At 30.8% G+C, this 7,021-nt stretch overlaps 1 pseudogene; it reads right to left on the reverse strand.

Annotated features, from left to right (window-relative positions):
* Positions 1-3,673: 3,673 nt before the first annotated feature.
* Positions 3,674-6,259, reverse strand: LOC107478589 (receptor-like protein kinase THESEUS 1; annotated as a pseudogene).
* Positions 6,260-7,021: the final 762 nt, after the last annotated feature.

Raw genomic sequence — 7,021 nt, forward strand, 5'->3', positions numbered from 1 at the left:
AATTTTAATTATTTTTTATCTCTTTTAATTTTAAATATTATTTATTAATGTAATGAAAAAGTAAAAATAACAATAATTACTTGTATAATTAAAATAGATCATCCTAATACATGATACTATATATATCAAGGATTATTATATATGATAATTAATTTTTTGTTTTTTTGTAATGACCAATAATTAATTTATGTCTAAATTAACTAATCTTTATAACATATAATTTATTGTATATTTTATTCTCTTAATATGGGTAAATTAATAAATTTAAGATATAAGATGTTATGTACATTATGTGGTATTGAAAAAAATAGTATAAATTAATTTTTTATAAAAAAATAAGAATAAAAATTATTAATTAAGTTAAAATTATTAAATGCTAAATATTTTGTACCGAAACAATTTATTTTTATTGAAATTGAAAAATGTGAGTTGTGAATCAATTTTGAATTTAAATTTAAATTTGAATAAAAAAATAACACATTATTTTGAATTTTATGTTACTAACTAAACTTAATTTTAAAATAAAAAATTATTTTATACATTGTTGGATAATATGATCATTTGCTTTTTTTAATGACAATTCTTGTTAGGTAAAATAGTATAAGAAATTGAAAAAATGTATTTACCAATTTAGGGGATAATAATTTATTTTTAAATAGAATAAATTATATATTAAATAACAAAAGTTATTATTATTTTTTTTCACTCAAACTAATACTTAATGATGGTATTTCGGTAATGTTACTAAAAAATATTAATTAATCTAATAACTTGTATAACGACATAAGTCTATAAGTTTAGAAACTTAAAAATCATGTCATAAAATGTGAAATTTTAATAGGTAACAACATTAATTATATTGTTTTGACTTTAAGAATGAATATGATACTAATAAATAAAACTGTTTCAAATAAATTTTAACAAAGATAGATCTCTATAAGTATTGCTATCAATGAGAAATTATTCTATTTTAAAAACAAATACTATTTTTTTACGGTATTTTCTAACTCTGTAGACCAATAACTAATCTATCACGGATTGAAACTCCATTTATTAAAAGTTTGCTATTAGCCAATAGATTGCTACATAAAACGTGAAATTCAAATTTCTAATACTTACTTAAACAAACGAGTGAGATAACTATATAATTAATCCAAATTGATTAAAACAAATACTAATTATTTTTAATATTTTTAACATTAAAAATTGTTAAACTTTAATTTTAGTTATAGCCTTGTAAAATATTTATAATGATAATTACTATATATTATTTTTTATTTAATTTTTTAATATAAAAACTTCATATATTTTTATAAATTATCCTGGGTAGGCCACGGAATTATTGGCTAGTTGTTACTGATAAATGGTTTACTACCAGTGCTTGTCTGAATGTCATTAAATAAAAAAAATTTAATAAAAAATAATTTTATTTTTTAGTGTGTTTGATAAATTTCTAATAATAAAAGTAAAAGTATTAAAAAAACATCTTTTTTGAGAAGTTATAATTTATATTTTTTTAAAAAATCTTTTTTCTTAAAAAAAGATATTTTTCAAATAATAAATGAACAAAAAAGTAATTACATCCATTATCTCAAGTTCTGTATCAAACCAATCCATTGACCCAAATAGTTCATGGTAGAAAATTGAGTTATTTGGGCTCCGGAGGAGTGATGGGGCAAACTGCTAGTTTTCGGATACGAGATATCCATCCTAGTCATTATAGACGCATTTGTCCAATTAATACGTCTAAAGGAATCAATGTTGAACTTGTTGGATCTATAGCTATTCATGGGAGAATTGGTCGTTAGGGGTCTGTAGAAAGTCTATTTTATGAAATTGATAAGAGATAAAAAAGAATACTGATGTTTTTTTTTACCACTAAGTAGAGATGAATACTATATGGTAGCTACAGGAAATTCTTTAGCACTGAATCGAAGTATTTGGGAGGAACAGATTGTCCCAGCGCGATATCGTCAAGAGTTTCTGACTATTGCATGGGAAGAGGTTTATTTTCGAAGTATTTTCTCCTTTCAATATTTTTTTATTGGAACTTCGCTCATTTCTTTTATCGAGCTATCCAAACATAATTGATAAATAAAAAGATCTTTTTATATGAGACATTTTTATTTTTGTAAAAGATCTTTTAAAAAGATATTACTTAAAAAAATCTTTTTTAAAAATGACACTCAAACAAGTCCATAGTAGAGCTCAAATATCTTCTTGACGTATCAAGATTTTAATAAGGTCGAAAGGCATATAATTTGTTCTGGTGGAGGAGAATGTTTTTTCTTGATGTTTTTTTATAATTCAAGAAGACAAATATTTTTCATTTAAGTTTGTGTTACCAATCACCGCCAATGGGACGAACTTGAGATAAAACTAGCTTAAAAGATCAAAATCATCATTCAAAAATAAGGGATAAGTATTATTTTGATCCCAACGTTTAGGATCAGAATCGAAATCGTTCGTCATGTAATTTTTCATTTAGAATCATCTCAAACATTTTATTTCATATTAAAATCGTCCTTTTAACTTTTTATAGAAAAAAATACCCTCCACCACCGCTAGCACCTTTACCACCACCACCACCTCCCCTTACTCCCACCAAATACTAATAATCAGATTCAAGAACACCAACAATAAGACATTATTCAAATTCAGAAACAACAACATCAAATTCAACAATAAAATCAGAAAAAACAAATTAAAATCAAAATTAGAAGTAAAAACAGAAGCAGAAGCAAACACAGAAGCAGAAAAAACAAAAGCAAAAGCTCAAGCAAAAGCAGAAACTCAAGCAAAAGCAAAAAATAGAGACCGAAGCAGAAAGCAAAAGCAGAAGTAGAAGTAGAAGTAGAAACAGAAAAGTGCAGCGGCGAGGCGGCGAGGTGCATAGGGGAGGTGAGGCAGCAAGGTCGGTAGCAGCGGCGCCAGTGGCGGCTTTTCTTTTCCCCCTCCTTTGCGTCATTTCCCCTTTCTTCTCCCCTCGCGTTCTTTTTTTTTAATATAATTTTTTATTAAATCAAGAGTAATTTAGTAATAAAATTAAAAATTTTATTAAAAAGAACGATTTTAATACGAAATAAAATGTTTAGGACGATTCTAAATAAAAAGTTATGTAAGGGACGATTTTGATTCTAACCCTAAACGTTAAGAACTAAAACAATACTTATCCCCGAAAATAATGGTACAGTACTCCAAGTTAAAGTCATCAATATACAAATTATTTACTTATATTGTCTAGAAAAAATGATACGTAAAGTGTAATAACTAATTGACTATTATACCTAATAACTGCAAAAAGATAAAATTAAAATTATATATACTAGACTATGAAAAAAAAAACTTAAAATACATATTCTTTTGTATTTTGTTTTCTGTTTTTGTTTATAATTATCATGTATAGTTGTTAAAACTAGTCGTTTATACAGTATTTTTAGTTTGTTTATACTTTATAACGGGTCAATTTGATGTGAGCTACTAAAGATTTAAAATCGTTATAATTTGAAATGTTATTTGCTGCATAACAGCATTAGTGACAATACTGCAGCAGTGTCGTTTTAAAAGTCTAAAAGGCCCAACAGTCTGCTTAAGAATGCTAATTAGTAGCTTCTCAACAGAAGACCAAAAAAAAAAATTAGCTTCTCAACAAGAACAACAAATAAAAGCGTGTGATGAGATGAAAACATAAAAGGACACGAAGAGAAAAACAGAAATTAAAAAGCTTTTGCTGCATTATTATTAACGCTCTCATTACTGGAACCATCTTCGTGGATTGAAGCTTCATGGAAATGTAGAGCATACTTCAAGCTCCGCAACACTTCACCCATGGTTGGCCTATTAGAACCATATTCTTGTAGGCATTTTCCCACTATGTCACTAAATTTTTCGAGCGAGTTTTGATCTATTTGGTCCTTTATGGAAGGATCAATTATGGCTTGCAACATCCCTTTTCTTTTGCAAAGGATTCCCCAATCTGCTAAGTTCATTTGCTCTCTTGGAAGAGATTGGTCAATGGTTGGCCTTGCACACAACACTTCGAGAAGAACTACCCCAAATGAATAGACATCACATTTTTCTGTCAACTTTTCCGTCTTAAAATATTCAGGATCAAGATACCCAAAAGTGCCTTTGACATTAGTACTAACATGTGTTTGATGGTCAAGTGGAGCTGTTTTCGAAATGCCGAAGTCTGAAACCTGAGCCACGTGGTTCTCATCAAGCAATATGTTGGTAGACTTCACATCGCGGTGGATGATTCCCCCGGGTGCTCCTTCGTGAAGATAATGAAGGCCTTTGGCAGCTCCAATGCAAATCTCAAGTCTCTGCTTCCAACACAGGCTTGGCAATTTGGTATCGTATAAATGATCTCTGAGTGCCCCATTCTCCATATATTCATAAACCAATATCATTTCAGAATTCTCCTCACAATACCCTATCAAAGAAACAAGGTTCCTGTGACGAATCTTAGACAAAACCATGATCTCGGTTTCAAACTGCAGAAGGCCTTGACTTGACTCTGATTTACTGCGCTTCACAGCTACTCTTGTACCATTCCTAAGGACTCCCAAGTATACATTGCCGAAACCACCAGTTCCAATTATTTGTTTCTCATCGAAATTCTCGGTTGCCAATTGAATATCATGCAAAGAGATCTTTAGTCCAAGATTAACGTTTCTCTCACTCGTTCTGTTTGGAGAACCCTCTCCTACAATGGTAGGAATTGACAACACATCAGAAGGCCTCTGTTTACGGATCTTAAGATGCCAAACTAACCCCAAGACTACCACAAAAAAATTAGCATCAAGCATCCAATAACTGAACCTAACACCAGAAGAAGACTATGGTGGTTGCCATTGGATTGGTTCGTTAGGGGACGAAAATCTGTTGAATCGTTACCCATTACCATTATTTCTAGTCCGCTTAAAAAGGCTCTGACAACAAGGGAAGATTGTTGTGGCTCTACACTAATCCTCATGAAGCCTGAATCATCAGAGTGTACCAAAAAATCATAATAATAAGGAGCAGGCAATTGTTGAGACACCAATGTGTCATTATTTACAAACGAAGTAAATTGGTCATAAATGTATAGACCAAAGATTGTAAGACCACACTGGATACTCCAAAAGTCACAAAAGTGTACCCGAACAAGGTGGTCTACATTCCTGTCAACTGGAAGAACCCAACTTATGTTTTGAAAGGTATCATTAATTTCTCTAGCTGTTTTGTAGATAACACTGGGCGCTGTATAATAATTAGCATTTGGACCGTCAGAGTCTTTACCAACCAGGAATGTTATATTACCAAGGTATGCAACAAGCTTCACCTCCTTTTGATTAACAAGGTAAGTTTCATCCGAGCTCCAGAGCCTCAATAATGGGTCTTGCCCTCTTGGGATGACACGACCACCGATGTTAAGCCTGTATTTGGTCTCCAACACTCGGGAAAGCACGCCACTGTAGGTGGACAAGGAATCTTGTCCAATGGAAGGTTGCGGATTGAAACGCGAGACTTGATTGGCAATTAAGAAGCGGGGGAGTAAGAAGAGTTCAATGGCATTCACGAATGCAAACGAGTCTGTCTGAGGAGTAAAAATAAGTCTGAAGCTTCCTGCAGTTATGTTCATGAAGAACTCTTTAACCGAAGCAGAATTGGTATGGTTCTGGGCCTCAAAGTTTTGCAAAAGCCCAAATCTATGTACTGAGACACTGAATGTGGCAGATGGGAGATTACTTGGGGATTTGAAAGCAAGGAAGTGAAGGCGTAGTAAGTAAATGCCACTGATCTTAACTGGGAAGTCATACCAAGATTGATTTGGGAAGATTCTTGCTGTTTAGTAGAGAGGTGAAGACACTGAGGATTGGCTGGTTTCTATCTTGCTTGTGCTGCTAAAATTGACTAAAGAGTTTGAGTCACCAGTGTAAATCTTTCCGCTTTCAAGAACATTGCTGTGCGACCCACAATTGATACAGTATTGTCTGTGGAGTGCACCCAAGTGATGAGAGGAAAAGAAACGATGACAGTTGAAGAAGTTGCAGCAAAAGTGCACTCAAAGATGAGTATTGAATTATGTGTAATTCATGAGTTGCCATGGAAAATTGGTGCTTATGGTGCTTACTTTCAGAAATGAATTATGATGATGGTATTTGGGACTGAAAACTAGCGGTAGTGGAGATTAATTAATCAAAACCATAAACTGTTAAGAGGAAGACTTCAGATAAGGACATAAGGTCAACTGTTAACTTTTGATTTTTCTTCATTTCCTTGATGATTTTTCTTTCTTTCTGTTTTTTCTTAGTCCATTAATTTGTTGTGTCCTGGATGATTATGGGTTCTGGGTGCTACACTAATGTGTGGATAGTTTTTGTTCAATTTCAGTGCGAAGAATTTAGATCATGCGAGTTCTATATATAGAAAAAGTAGATCATGCGAGTTCTATATATAGAAAAAGTGATGATCAAATTGGAGCGTTTGATTTATATTTTTAAATTTTTTTATTTTTAAAATTAAAAATTGGAGGGTCTGATTTTACTATTAAAAATTTTTTATTTTTTAAACCATAAATCGGACCGTCCAATTTGTGATTATTTATTTAAAAAAATAAAATAATACAAAAAAATTAAAAACACCAATTTATATAATCTATAACAACGTAAAACACTTTTTTTTTCACACCATCATATGATACAGATCTGTCTCTCACACCCACACCAAAAAAAATTTGCGTAAATTTTATATGCATGGTGAGTCAAGACAATTTAGAAGTCCTTGTAAATTGATTGAATTGGTCTTTCCATCATCTGTCATCTGATTGAATTGGTTCGAGACATCTTTCCATCATCTGTCATCTATATTTAGCTAATCTGTGTCATAAAAATATATTTTAAAAATATAATAATATTTTTTTATGTTTTTAATATAGTAAATAGATTGAAAATATAAAAAAAATTATGTTTTCAACAAATTTTATAAAATATTTTTTTATAATATATATAATTTATATTTTTAAGGTACAAATTAA

Source organism: Arachis duranensis, chromosome 3 (assembly GCF_000817695.3).
Source record: "Arachis duranensis cultivar V14167 chromosome 3, aradu.V14167.gnm2.J7QH, whole genome shotgun sequence".
In the NCBI taxonomy this organism is placed as follows: Eukaryota; Viridiplantae; Streptophyta; class Magnoliopsida; order Fabales; family Fabaceae; genus Arachis; species Arachis duranensis.